The sequence below is a fragment of the Rhamphochromis sp. 'chilingali' genome (genome assembly GCF_963969265.1).
Source record: "Rhamphochromis sp. 'chilingali' genome assembly, chromosome: 14".
Classification (NCBI taxonomy): domain Eukaryota; kingdom Metazoa; phylum Chordata; class Actinopteri; order Cichliformes; family Cichlidae; genus Rhamphochromis; species Rhamphochromis sp. 'chilingali'.
This window is the reverse complement of record NC_137941.1, coordinates 33,185,772-33,201,861: the sequence shown is the minus strand read 5'-3', so window position 1 is coordinate 33,201,861 and position 16,090 is coordinate 33,185,772.

The window sequence follows — 16,090 nt, the reverse complement described above, 5'->3', positions numbered from 1 at the left end:
TACGTCAAAATGAATTAGGAAAACCCCAAAATGTAGTAGGAGGCTATGGTATAATAGAAAATTCAAGCTAACTAAAGAAAAATGATCATAACTCTAACGGAGAACCTTTACAGGGACATGCTTCGGTGTTGCTCAGATAGTCATTGGCTATTGTTGTCTGTCTACCCTGATTGCTCTACAAGTCAATGCCATCTTTGAAAAAAATCAGTAAATAAAAATAAGGACTAGAACTAATTTGGAAATATTATTCTTTTGTTCCATTTTGGAAATTAAGATTGGTCCTGTGTTGCAATTTTTATACCTTTTCTAGCTCTAAAGTTCTAGCTCCCTTTGTGTAAAATGTTTTATATTGTGTGCAGTATACATTCATCTGGGCCATACTACTATGTGATTACACGCATCCATCCATTCACTTCCGCTTATCCTTTTCAGGGTCGCTGGAGCCTATTCCAGCTGTCATAGGGCGAGAGGCGGGGTACACCCTGGACAGGTCGCCAGTCTGTCGCAGGGCCAACACACAGGGACAGACAACCATTCGCACTCACTCACACATTCACACCTAGTGACTATTTGGATTATCCAATTAACCTATCCCCACAAGCTGCATGTCTTTGGACGGTGGGAGGAAGCCGGAGTACCCGGAGGGAACCCACGCAAACACGGGGAGAACATGCAAACTCCACACAGAAAGACCCCGGCCTGATGGTGGAATTGAACTCAGGACCTTCTTGCTGTGCGGCAACAGTGCTAACCACCATGCCACCGTGCTGACCTCTAATTGGATTCAAACTGAATGTTAAACTGTGGAAGGTTTACACAGTACTTTGTAGTACATTTAAATACCCGTTAGTGTCTGATCCTGGAGCCTCTACACACTGTGTGATTACACGCAGTGCTATTAATTTTTATTGTATTGCTCTATATGTAGGGGGTGCAGAGAATTGTGTGTCAGAAAAGTGTTGGTCTTTGTAATGCAGGACAGCACCACATAGAGGTATTTTTCCTTTATTGTGATCTTAATATAAGCACCTTGTTTATCTTTAACATGGCCATAACTGCCATAGTTAAATATTAATATTTAGCACTGCGCAAAAATTTAAGCTACCACAATTTCTTTATCCTTTTCTAGGAAAAATGACAATTTATTGAATTGAAACATGCAAACAAATATGCCAAAACAGAGTCTGAACTATTATTCCTGGTCAAAGGGAGTTTTTTCTTTCCACTTTCACCAGAGTGCTTGCTCATAGTGTCGTTTGATTGTTGGGTTTTCTCTGTTGTCTCTGTAATATTGTACGATCTTTACTTTACAATATAAAGTCCCCTGACGCAGCTGGCAACTGTGACTGACAGGATATAAATAAAATTGAATTGAATTGCATGCTGGATCAAAATCTGATAGTATTTCAGACCCAACCAATAATATACCCCCCACCCCCCCAATGAAATTATGAATTATCTTACATAAATAGGTTGTTGATTTTCTGTACTCATTTCAGTTATTACCAGCAAAATAGTTGCATGTTTAATCATCTGGGAATTTACCCAGACCTACTTATTTATTTAGACAGAGATCTTGACCCCCCAATGTTCAGCACAAAGTTACTCCGATGATTGGATTTATCCCTTCATAAGACCTGTTAGCAAATATTTTCTGTGCAGTTCGTTTGAAATTTGGCACACTTGAGCCCTTCCTCCCTGTTTCCCTTCATTAAGAATGGCTTCTTTACAGCAACCCTTCCACTGAGACCATTTCTGATGATTCTTCAGTGAAGAGTCGATGGATCAACTGAAGGACCAGGTTATGTGTCAGGTCTTTGCTGATTTGACTCTACTTCTTAAGGGCATGAATTTCAGATACGTTTCATCTACTGTAGAAAGTTATTGTAGGCCTGCTGCTTGTCCAGCTTCCTTAATTATATTTTAAGAACACAATGCATACAGTGACAAGATATTCGAAGTTTTTTGCTAATGGCCCCCTGAATCATCTTGTTGGTGCAAAAGTACTGTTTTATACATTCAGGTCAGGTACAAGGACTGGACTAAAATGAGTGAAAGCAACATTTTGAGAGACTTTTAGAGAACCATTGCTCAAAAACATTTTACATTCCCAGATTGAAGACCTGTCCAGGGTGTACCCTGCCTCTAATCCTATGGTAGCTGGGATAGCCCCTCCACCACCCTGATAAGGATAAGTGGAAGAGAATGAATGGATGGATAACTCAGCCTAAAACCTTTGTTGTAGATCGTGGGAAGATATGAGCATTACTTTCATTTTTATTGTGCAAAGAGACATGACGGTAAAGTTCTAAATGCACATAGCCAACTATCTGCTGCTAACACAACATCAGCTCTTTGAAAGAGTTTCCAAAGACAGTAGTGAAGAACCCAGAAAAATGTTCGAGTTGAATTTCAGCAGGTAGCAATATCAGTGACCAGCTGCCAGGCTTTATTTCTACTGTAGCCTTTATTTCTACCAATTTCTATTTCTAACTTTATGGCCACAAAAATGGTCTTTGCAATTGTTTTTGGTTTTGTGTCGTTAGGGTAGATATCTGTGTCAGATTGTGAGCATGAAGCTTTTATTAAGGTCTTTATTACAAAACAAAAGCACTGTAAATTACAAAAGCATTTGAATAAGTAATGTTTACTTTATGTATACTTTAATGATCCCCATGGGGAAATTCCTCTCTGCATTCACTCTGTGAAGTAGTATTTTGTTACGTTTTTTAGGAAATGTAACAAAGCATCAAGTAATGAGTAACACATTTCTTTTTTGAGCAACAGTCTCTAAGACTTCCTCTTCCATACACTGGCTGTTGTTTCAAGCCCAACTATTATTGCAAAAGCCCAAGTGAATATTTTAGTTTTGGAGATTACATTTTAGCTAGTGTGCTCCTCTGTTACTCTGTTTACCTTCATGCAGAAACCAGAAATCCAGCTCTTTGCTTGCAGATAAGCACATACGTATATGTTTACATAGATTAAGCACTCAACAGCCTATAACATATGGATCTGTGTGCTGACTCATGTAGGTAGGAGCGTGTTACTCTTAACTGTTTTTGTTGTCAAAATGTCCCATATGCATCTAGGTTGGTTCCCATCATCCTTGAGCTGAGATCTGTTTAATGTAGGTTAATAACCAACGCTACAAAACAGCTTTTTCAGACAAAACAGTCCAAACGGTGCGTCTGGCTGCAGGCCTTTTGAATTAGTTTGTTGGGATTCGTGTGTCTAAACTTTGTTTTTTCTCATTAAAACCGAACCAGTGTTTGTAACACTCAACGTAATATTCAGTAATCTGTTAAACCTTATGATTAATAATTGTTTTACATTAGACCGTATCATACACGTACACTATTCGCCGCCGCTAACGGCAGCTAGCGTGTCATTAAAAGGAGGCCATTGTTGTCGATTAATTAATGAGCATTTTTTTGTTCATGCTAAACTGGGATTAGCATATTCATAAGGGTAGACATCTTTCAGACAGCTTTGAGCGAATCTGGCAGGTCTGTTTTCTCACTGTGTTCTTGTTTGCGCCCATACATAACCCCGTTTGTTGACCGCGGTCCTACCCCATTAACTCCCATGATCCTCGATGTCATAGACACAGCGATCCAAATGCACCAGAGAGAAAAAAGCAAGACACACGGCCCCATTTTCACACTTGAGAGAGCACGCTCCCAGGATTACAGACTAAATTGGTCCGGGTTACAAACTGATTACCATGTCGTGTTACATCTTTATTCTCATACATAATAAACAATGAGAGACTATTAAAACATGTTGCACTCAATGCCCTCTTACCTCCATCCCCACTAGACTAATGAAATCAAAGGAAAAACCGATTAAAAAAATTAATCACCTACTGTAACCACGTAATCGAAAATCCTAGTTGCCAAATACAGCGATAGGTCTAACGTTTTACTTTTTCCTTAAACTGACGTTTTATATCAATAAAATCTTTGTAGTCACAGAATTGCCCTCTATTTGTGTCAGTATCATCTTTGTATTTAATATATTACTTTGTCTTTTTTATGGATGGTATACTTATTTATTTATGTATCTATTTATTAATTTAGGATGTCTAATTGCATCTAACACTTCATATAATATTCCCAGTATGCAAGTTCTGAAATGGGCACTCAAAATTGAGTTAATGAAATCCTATTAATGCAAGTGCACAAGGAAAATATACCAACAGTCAAAGTTTTGGAAATGAATGGGAGAAAAAAACTACATAATTTTCACAATACAAATTTTTTTCACAATCCAATTTCTTTACAAATAATAGTGCTATTATTTATAATTAAATCATGATGGCTAGCCAAGTCCTCCACCATAAACTACCACATACGATGTCCCTGTATATGGTCCGCAAAGGTGTTGCAGTGACCACAGATTTATAAATATATAAACCTTATATAATATTTTATTATATAAACTAATTTTACATCCAGGGACACACACAGCCCACTTTGACCTTACTTGATGAGTGAAGCTCTACCTTCTGTCAGTGTAAAGATGTTTAACAACACATTTAATCTCTGAGATATTTTAAAATAATATAAAGAAACGCAAACTGTAAAACATGAAAATATGGTTAAAAGTCCTAAAATTTGTGCCCTCCTTCAAGGTATGAAGCGCCTTGAGGCACTTTTGTTGTGATTTGGCGCTATATAAATAAAATTGAATTGAATTGAATTGAATTTTCCAAAGCTGGATTGGAATCTTTGGAGCCAATTCTGGTCCCCGGGTCTTATGATTGCTTTATATGGTGTGACAATTCTGTGGTACATAATTTAGTTATACAGAAATCTGGGTTTTAGATCAAATCATGGTTACAGGAACAAACATGACCATAGCTACAGCCCTTATTTGCCGTCTAACTCAGCCGCTCTTTACACGTCTCGGATGTTGTAACAACGTTACAAAATCTCCTTTCCCTTTGCTACAATAAATGCAACCCCTGCAGTCACTGTCACTTTGTCACATAGCAGGTTTTGGAGAATTTGTGGTGCTCAACAGTGAAATGTAAAAGTGCCTCCAAAACCTGCTCGCAAACACAAAAGGTTATTTTTATGGGACAGTAGTCACCTGTTGCCATAACAACGTAGGGTTACATGGTAGTGATCGAGGTCACTGTGTCCCATCATGGGGAATGAGATGCTTATTGTTATTTAATTTAACTTAATTTATTTCAGTTTTTTTCTTATAAACTACAAAATGTTGGTAATATGCTTGAGTTGGCTGTTTCTTTGTGTGTTTTTTTTCTTTGTACACACAAAATACATCCAAATAACTCAGAATATCTGAATACAGAGCTTTCAATTGTGCCTTTTTGGAATTTTGATTGTTTTTCCCACAATAATTGGAGCATCACTGTGTTCTGGGCCAGTTAATGATGTAGAGAACTTGGCTGCTGGCAGCCTGATGTGGCAGTAAAAGGCCAAGTTTGAGTGACTTATTTTTCCTCCATCACATTTTCTCCCCACCTCTCATCTTATCTGATCTCTAAGCTGCATCGCTGCCTTATTAGTAACGTCCATCTAACTTTCTCTGACTCGCTATTTCAAGCTCTGGCCACACACAGACACACTCATGTCAGGCTGCACTCAAATACATGCGCATACACACAGACACGTACGAAGAAATGCATACGCACACGCATGCCCCTGTACGCGGGCAGACTGACACACTTCCCTACTCACCAGCAATTTGTTGCCTGTGACATCACATTGTGTGTTAAAGCCGTACTGGCACCGGGCTGCAGCTTCGTTAACTTCCCTCTTTAATGAGCAGTTTAATTGAGCTGTCTACCAGGCCACCTGTCGGCCCGCAGCCTCATTACCATACTAATGGACTGGGATTGTTGCTGCTCTGACAGCTCGGGCTGCATGGCCCTAACAGAAGCTGAGGAGAGGGAGGGGACAGAGAGAGGGAGGCCCAGTAGGAAAAGGGGGACTGAGGGCCACACTGGAAGAGAGGGATTACCAGAGCATGAGATTTAAAAAAGAGGGGAACCTAAACTGGTTTTGAACACTATAAAGGAAAAAATATAAAAAAAAAAACATTAATTAATTGTTCTTTCAAGCAAATATTGCCTGTGTAATAAATTTGGTTTAATCCTGATAAATGTTTCCTCATAGTTATAGCTAAAAACTTTTAAACCCACCGCCGAGTCACACTAAACGCTAAGCCCAGGTTTGTTTTAATCAATACAACAAGAAAAAGTTTCAATGCTCAATCTAGTTTTTCCTAGCACTTATCAGCAGTTATTCCAGCTATTAAGTATGATTAACATGGAAGTTTTTCTGGTTTTGTTTATATCACGGCAACTTCACTGTACCATCATTAGTTCAAAATAAAAAAGAAAATTACCCATAAAAATAGCCTCAGTGGTAGTCTGTGGTATCCCCTAAACAGCTGGCATCAGGGTGCTAAAACTATACACAGAGTGCATATAAAAGACAGGCATGAAAGAAGGCCGGCATGGGGCAACCACTTTTATAATGAATTCATGATATTGATCATGACTTTCAAGATTTATTGAATGGAAAACAAGGTTCAGATTTTAAGTTACAGTCAAGAAGAAGATGAGATCAGGGTATGTTCTGGGGCAAGCACATGTTGCAGTTGACACACTACTGCCATATAAGCATTCCATATCATTTGCATACATTCTGTGGTCTAATATTGCTAATGTTATCACTTAGATCAGGGGGTGTCAACCATAAGGTCCAGGGACCAGAGTCCGCCTGGCAGAGACTTCAGTCTGGGCCCAGTGGACAATTTCAGAAAATATGAAGGAGTGCATAGATTTTGAACGTTTAAAGTTTTACAGCTTTTCTTATTGGTGAAGATTCTCCCCACCCACCACAACCCCCATGGTAATTCTGTGAGTAACTTTCGTAAATATCAAAATACAACCTTTGCTAATAAGCCTTCCAGGACATTCAGTGAAATACTTAGAAATTCAACATTTCAAACCCAGAGTGTCCCTGGAGGATATAAAAAGATTTTTTAATGCAAGTAAAGTTAGATCGTTTCTTACCTGCAAAAGGTTACTCTGTAAGTTTCCGCTTCATAAAAAAATAAGGTATTGAATTAGATCCAGGGTTACCTAATATAAAACACAAAATGAGCTACATCAGTAAAAAAAAAATTCACTGCAGACTGTTGGAACTTGAAATGCTCACTAATTCAGTGCTCGTGACTTCAGTCACTTAAATGTAATCAATGACCAATGTTAAATGGGATTTACATGCAAAACATACTTTCTACAGCACAAAATATAAAACTTCAAAGACTGCGGCAAATAAGGACAAACCCAAAGAACCGTGCAGGTTGTGTGCTGCTCACTGTGTTGATGAGCGCTAATGTGACAGGGGAAAGCTGGCATGAGGCGATCTCGGCACAATGGCGGAAAAGGCACCACACTGGGCCTGCTACTTTGCTCTTTTCCAGGCTCATATAGCAGAGACAACAAGCTGAGTGAAAGTCAGCCCGAACAGAAGCCATGGTAGTCTTCAACAAAATGAAAGAATAATTCAAGTTAAAACGAGTTTCAAATATGGCCTTACAGACCGTGTAGGAACTGCTGAGTAACAGCCGCAGTTTCTGGTCAGTTATTCTCGATACAGTATCAAATTTATATTGTGACACTGGAAAGATAAGCTTACAGTGTTAGCAGTGTTGAGCCTACCAACTAGTATGTGACATTTCATTTGTTCCTACATCTAATTAACCAGCTTAATTTGTTTTGATTTAGGATTCCAGGGAGCCTATTCCAGGCAGAATGATGGCATAAAAACCACAAAAGCGACAGAAAAGCTGTAGAAACTGAATGAAAAAGGAGACCAAACAGGGTGATTACAAGTGAAAGGTGGCCATGGGAATGATGGACAGGCTGAGGGGAAGAGAGGTGGGGGTATGGCCGTAGTACTGAAGTAATATGCATTCAAGGAGCCAGTGAATGCACCCCAACTCTACAGAGCCACATGCTAATGATGGCCACTATTTAATGTGTCAAATTCACAACTCCCTTCGTTTTTTTCCCTCTTTCTCTCTCCTCCGTGGGGCTAATTGCTCCATCCCCTCCTTTTTGACAGAGAGGCTGTTGGTCTGAATTAAAGCCCATATTGTGCCGTGCGTGCCCAACCTGCAACTCTAAAAGCAGGAGCACATGCAAACAGACACACACAGTGCTGGACAATCAACTGGTCCACCTTTCACATGTCTTCAGCCATGTGCGCATTAATAGACAAAGATTTTTCAGATCACCAGAAAGCATATTGGACAAGCTGAAATTACTGCTGAAATCTCTAAAATAAAATAAAAAACAATGCTTTAAGTTTTTACTGCTTAGGTTGGTATGAGAGAAAGCTTGCATCATTTATAAAGGATGAAGTATAAAATGCAAAAAACAGGGTCAGGAATTGGGAAAATACTCAGTTGCCTTTTTTACATCAAAGATGGAAAAATACAAAAATTAAGGAGCCTAATTTTCTGTTAAATAAAGATTAGAATAACCCTGGTTTGTGTAAATGTATTCTGCTACAGCCGTGGTTATTTCTCTTTCCTTCTGATGACTACTTGATAGCAAGATTTTCATGTCTGATCAAATATTTGTCCTGTTTTCTCAACTTCAGGGAATTTAAGAAAAGGATAAGGATAACTGCATTAGCTTGTTAAATTAACACTGTTATTAACATTACGGAAGGACTGTGTTTGCTACCTAGCTCCAACATTATCATTTCAGTTTTATTAGTAGCCATAGGCAGTAGCCAGTACCTTAGTGATAACTTATAATGTCTAATGTGGGTAATTGTTAATTGTTAAATGGCTAAAGTTAATATGTATGCTGGAAAGATTTATATTTAGAATAACTGTTTAACACTTCAATATTGTTGAAACAATAGCTTTACTGAACTCACAAAATTCCCCATAAAAACAGAAATCTCTTTAAGATGCTTCACCAAGTTTGTTGTCTTGCTGTCCACCTGTTTAGCTGCTAGTGAGGGGAGGGGCTGTGCTGATTCAAGTTATGTGCTAGCTGAGGTAGGCAAACACAGCACTGCTGGTATCAATGCTGTTGCAAATAAGTATCTAATCCAGTAGTAGTTATTATTGTCCAAGTAACAATTTTTTTTACAACCCTATGTACATATCCTGCCTTCGGCATCAAGATATTTGGCAATTTTGGTACCATAAGTATCCGTTCTGGTGAAAAATAAGAGGTACTGCTGTAAGTTTGTCCTCTTTTATTATGACATGGCAGCACATTTATGAGTTCATTTCAGTTTTATTTATATAGCACCAATTCACAACAGCTGTCGCCTTGAGTCGCTTTATATTGTACACTCAAAAAAATCTGTTGTTGGATGAACACAATTTAATCGTGGCACCTATTTCCACGTGATTTAACCAAGTACAATAACCCATTTTTGACCATGTCAAACCAACACATTTGGCATTTGGTGGTTTAATGTAATCAGATTACGTTGGATCAACGTAGTATACTTGAATTGACTTGAAGTGAGTTATTTAAGTATGTAGAGTGAAATTTGTTTTACAGTTTTTGCCCGTTGCTTGAACACTACAAACCCATGCTTAGACTAAAGTAACACAACGTGAAGCTGTTGTTACCATACCTCAAACACATGTACCCCTACCTTAAACAAAAGCGCTGCTTTGCACCCCAGTACCAATTATGCAACACACCTACTCCCTCATGCAACACACATGGTCCTGCATGCTACACTCTATTTCATACATAAGACACTTCGCTCACAAAATGAAATCTCAGGGTGCCATTTGGAAAACACATGTACCCAAAATACAAAACACATCGGGTAATTGCAACCACTCAAATACACACCTGAAGGCACCTACTTGCAAAACCGAACACCAATTAGCCAACTACAAAAAGCCCTCAGCGTAGCCATTCCAAGAACTTTGCAAGCATGGATGGAGGGAGAGCAAGAGGATATTTTCCCCAGTGCCTAGCGGGAGAGGACATTGCTTGCGATGTTGATGAGGTCCTGTGGCCAGACCCCAACAGACGGCGGGATCCATGAGCCCACTTATGCACAATTGTCATGGTTTTTTGTGTTTACAGTATAGTGTTTTTTCTATTGCAGTACTATTGTGTTGTTGTTGTTTTTTTTGCTTTATCTGAATTCATGGTACTGCAATGTACAATACTGAGTAGGTCTATTTGCGTTTTTGGTTGTTTGGAAATGTGTCTCCTGTAAATATGCCTTCTGAATAAACAATGAAAATCAAGGACTGCAGTGTTTTATGTAAAGAAGACTAGTGTGTTCCCCCTGATCTGTAAGTGTTTGCATATGATGCAAGTATGTGTCATTTTGTCAACAGAGTTACATTTTGACAAAGGAATGTTAGGTTTTGACAGCAGAGTTTAGGTTTTGGGAGTGGAGTTTCAATTTGGCACAGATGTGAATGGTATATTTCCCAGTGTTGTGTCATGTGTACTTGTGTGTACAGTTTTGGCACAGAGAGCGGAGTTTTGCAAAATGTGTTCAAGCAGTGGGCAAAAACTGTAATTGATTCCACACAAGACTTTAGGAAGACAGGAATCTTGTTGTTTGAACAACTACTTTATTAATCAAGGACATTACTGCTAGTCTTGCTTAATGTACCAATATGGGGGTTGATGGTTTCATAGTGACAAACAACAATTGCCAACTCTAAGTACACACTGCAAATCAGCCAGATTGTGGATTTGAACCCAGGCCCTTCTTGCTGTGAGGCAACAGCACTAACCATCACGCCACCAAACTGTCAAGCCAGGCTTCACAAAACTAGGAAAGCTATGATTACAGGGGTTGATGCAGACTCCAGCGATTTTCCTGCAGTTTGACATCTAATGTGATCTTGTGAATTTCATGGGTCCAGGCAACTAACCACTCTTACTAGATTGCATCATGTCATCTCAACAAGAAAAAATTAAGTTGCTGAATTTCATACAGATGCTACATGATTTAATTACATTCACCATAGAAACATGAAATTATTTAGTTCACATTACAAGTTTGAATGCTGTACATGCAACAACCACCCAATTTCTTTTTTTTTTCTTTTTTTTTTTTTGAGTGTAGGTTGCAGACCCTGCGATATTAAACAAGAAATCAGAAGAAAAATGACAAATCAGCTCAATCAGAAAGTATCTGGGGATAAAGGGAAGGAGAAACTCCCTTTTAAAAGGAAGAAACCTCTGCAGAAGAAGTAGAGAGAGTGTATGTCTCCAAACTGGGAGCTGGTTCCACAGAAGAGGGGCCTGAAAGCTGAAGGTTATGCCTCCCATTATACTGTTAAATATCCTAGGAAACACAATTAAGCCAGCAGTCGGAGAGTGATGAGCTCAGTTTGGATAATATGGTACTATGGGGTCTGTAAGATATGATACCTTGTATGTGAGGAGAAGGATTTTAAATAAAATGTTTAACTTGACATGTACTCAATGAAGAGATGCTAATATAGGAGAAATATGATATCTCTTTCTAGTCCCTTTCAGTACACTCGCTGGATTAACTGGAAACGATGGGAATGAAGATCCTGTTAACAGTGAATTAAAATAGTTCAGTCTATAAATGCATGAAGTCGTTTTTCAGCATCAGTCTGAGATCAAATGTTTCCAATTTTAACTGCAAGTGAAAGAAGGCAGTCCAACATGTTTGTTTAAGTTCTGTGTTGAAGTACATATCTTAACAAATATGAACCCAAGAATCCTCATAGTGTTATGGGAGGCCAAAGTAATGTTATCTAGAGCGCATATCTGGTAAGATGTCATATTTCTAAGGCTTTATAACCTAAAAACCCCCTTTTGAGTACAACCACAAAGTCATATTTGACACTTATGTATGAGCTTTAACCTTAAAGGCTGACCACACTAAACACAAGAAATACCACAGATGAAATTATGCATCTGTTTAATCATTTAAACATCACAGAGTGAATTTGCCAGTTTTATAAAATCTAACATTAAGGGTGGTATTTACTTCTTTTTGGGTGGCTGTAGCTCAGGAGGTAGACCAGGTCATCTGCTAATCAGAAGGTTGATGGTTTGATCCCTGGCTCCTCCAGTCTGCATACCAGGTATCCTTATCATATCTAAGATACTAAAAGCACTTGCATAGAAAAAAAGAATGGGTGCTTAGTTGTATAAAGCCCTGTAAGGTATCGGGTAGAGTAGAAAAGCACAATATAAGAACCAGTCCATTTAGTTTACTGGTAACGGTCAGATGAATGAGTGTGTGCTGTTCAGAACATTATCTTATCACCAAATGTAAATTATTGTTATACTTTTTATAAGTGTCCACATTACTGTGGACACAAACTTGCTTTGAGCACCAGGAGTATGCAGTATACAGACTCTGCTTTATGTGTTACTGTCCTGCTGCTTTCCCTTTATTCACACAGAGGGCCCCCCATGGCCAACACAAGAAGAGCCAGCGACCCCTTCCCGAGCAAGGTCGGTGGTAGCTATGGGCCGGGGTGCGCTCAGCCCACCCAAAAGTGCATCCTGCCCAGCCAATCAAGTTAAGAACTTTTTTCTGTTCAGCCAACAGAAAAATTGCATAGAAAACATCAGCGCCAGCTTTAACCTCTGACTAGGGGGGGCAGCCAACGTCCTGCTTTGAAAGCGCCTACTAGGACCGTCGTTGACTAAAGAAATTTCTACTGAAATCGGGCCTCTTCAACAAATCATTTAGTTGTGGGGGTTGTGTGGTGGGGGTGGGTGAATTTGTGTGCATGCAAGTTATCGTCGCTCTACCTGCGAGCTTTAGGAGCCTAATTGAAATAAGTAGACATTTCAGCTCATTATTTTATATCAAACTTATAAATATTCAAGGTCCAATATCAGTGAAACAGGCTTCATGACATAAACAGTCGTGGTATAATTTTTCAGCTTAGACATGAAAGCTGCTTATCTGCTTAAAGGTGAGCTGGTAAAGCCCTCAGTGGAGGTGCTTGTAGAGTGTAAAAAGATTGTTACACAAAACACATTAAACGACATTCTGGTGTGTTAGTATTCAGTGCACAGAAAACAAGCTAACTTAGCTTACAATTCGCTTACAGTTTTTAGATATGTGTTGTTGTTTGTAGAGCTGTGATATGCAGACTGCTACAAAGTTAACACTTGGGCTTTTCTGGTCATCCATTTGAACAAAATGACCATGTGTCAATTAATTTAGAGCTGTCTCTGAGAAAAAGTTCAGAAAATGCAAAAAGGTAAATTAGTTAGACTTCACAGTCTCCCCTAAGGAGAGTTTGGTCAGAAGAAAGCATATCAGCATAATAATCAACCAGTTGCCACACTATTTTTCTACAATCCTACCCTAACATAGCGTATTAAAACCAGTGTTGTTCGAGAGTCTAATAAACTGTCCAAAGACTGTGTGTGTTTCAGGGCTCTAGATGGTCAGATGTGGGGTTAGAAAGAAAGAGGCCACACTTTCTTTGCTTCGCATTAACAGAACATTTTGAGCCCTTCTGACCACCTGCTTCCTGATTGATGGGCTGAACCAAAAACACAAAACACGAGAAGCTTCAATGAGAGTCAGAATGTCGGGAGCATTTCTTCTATGACTCTGTAGAAACTTGTGTTAGTGTGTGTTAGTGTGTGCGTGTTCCTGTACTTCTGTACTCCGGAACACTGAGTGTGTAATGTGAGAAAAAATGTAGTGTGTTATTTTATCACTATATGTGCTGATGGACTGTTTTAATGTTTACCTGAAAACTGAGCCCCAGTGTGTAGAGTGATATTTCTTTGTAAGACAAAACAAAATAATTCACAGTTTCAAAATGAAATCAAAACTGAAATTCAGCTTTGATTTTCCTAACATCTTTAACTCAAGATGTTAGGAAAAGACAACATTTTGAAAAACTTGGAACTTCAAGGTGAGGTAAATTGCTTTTAGATTGCAATATTGTATTAATGAGCTTCCCCCAAAGCACTTAAATAAAAATAAATACAAAATATTCTATAAAATAGTATTCATTTTATCTAAATGTAAAAATATAAATATGCAAATTATAATAATTTAATTGATTAATTTGAAAAATAAAATAAATGTAGGCATTTAAAAATGTTATTTTAAGGTTTTCTTTTTATATATATGGATTTGTATTTTATTATGATAGTTTACTGGGTGTAATTAGGTCAGATTTGTTCATTTTTGTTTAACTCACAGGGGAGTCATTAGTATAGTTTTTAATTAGTTAGTTTGTGTTATTTTGTTCATTCTTTATGCACAAGAAAGAAAGTAAAAAGAAAATACATGACTAAACAGATTTCAGGGGTTATATAAACACAGTGCATTTTTGTGTCGTTTACTCCTTTTTGTGTACAGCAGTTTCAGAGCTTCATAGTGAAAAAGTAAGTTGTTTCCATGAATGTGCATGCGTTTATGTGCATGTGCACAGAGGCAAGCTTTGGCTTCCATCTGTTGCATCCACCTCCTGATCTGTGTTTCTTCCACTCTAACAAATAGTGTTAATGTCATAATGGGGTCCAAATGGTGGGTGGATGTACAGAGAGGAAAACATTTTGGAACCTAGCCACTCAGTGCACTGTGCCAACACTTTTCATTTCAAGTAGAAAAGCCAGGGACAAATGGTTGGAACGAAACAAAGCAGTGTGTGGAGGTTTAAAAAAAAATCTTAGCTGAGTTTGTGACTAGATTTGATTTCTTAGGCTTAAACAAGATGCAAAATTTGTGAATGTTGAAGTTATCGATATGCGCCAGAAATAAGAACATTTTTCCGCCCTGTAGGGAGAGGTAGATTGTAGATTCTGCAGCAACTATTTTTTGGCTAATTTCTTTCATCTGTTAATTTTTTTGTAACTTCTCATGTCAGCATGTTCAGATATCTTAAACTCATGACAACGTACCCCAGTGTACCCACATTTAACATAGTGGGTACACTGGGGTACGTTGTTAAATGTATAAACTGTTATAATTATCTTCATCTTCAAGTATAGCGATGTCATAGTATAATGATTTTAACATTTAGCTAAGAAGCAAAAAATTGTTGAAACTACAGAAGAGGATTAGTACAGAAGAGGATTAGGGCCACCGAAATAAAAAAAAGGTAGGCACGTCTTTTTTTTCCTTTCCCAGAATTCTGAGGTTAATGTCAGAATTCTGTCTTTTTTCTCAGAATTCTGAGATTAATGTCAAAATTCTGAGAAAAAGGAATTCTGAGAAAAAAGTCAGAATTCTACGATTAATGTCAAAATTCAGAGGATTAATGTCAGAATTCTTTTTTCTTAGAATTCTGAGAAAAAAGAATTCTGACATTAATCCTCTGGGGTGCAGGGTATAATTGGCCATTTTGGACTACTTTTGATTTTACCTCTATATTTCACCTTTAAAAACTGCTTATCCTGCCCTGTTTGGTATCATTATTTCCGGACCAACCTCAAATATCTGAAATGGGATTTTTTTCATTTTGACATACTATATTAGCACAATTGATCTAAATTCAGAGAAAAAATTTAAAATCCGAGTAGAACAAAGTTGTATTTTTTACTGCAAAAACCACAAACATGTTTAACGAATCATTTTCATAACTTGAAATGCAAATAGAAATTGTACATTTCTAAAAATTATGCACAAATTTTGCAAACAACAAAGTTGTATGGTACTATTTACCTAAAAATGCAGCCAAGGGCTCAGGCGTTTTTTATAGAACCATTTAAAACTTTTTACAGAACAATCAGGTGTGCTGCATCAAATAAGAAGGCACACAAATTATTTGTGCCACTCAAAAACTATAGTTTCTTTCCACTATAAGACAGAGGAGAATACCACAGGCCTAAACCCTGCAGGTCTGAGTACAGGAGGTGTATCAGTCCAGTTTTCCATGTGGAGACAGCGTTTAGACCGCAATCTGCTTTTGGTGGCTTTTTTGGAGCAACTGTGACATTCACTAGTATAACTGACACACAAAACAAAACAAGGACTACAGTACACACTAACTATAGCCCCCAAACATGCAAAAAAATTTTGATTGGCTGACATACACTTTAACACCAATAGGGAAGGGATGTTTTGTCTTT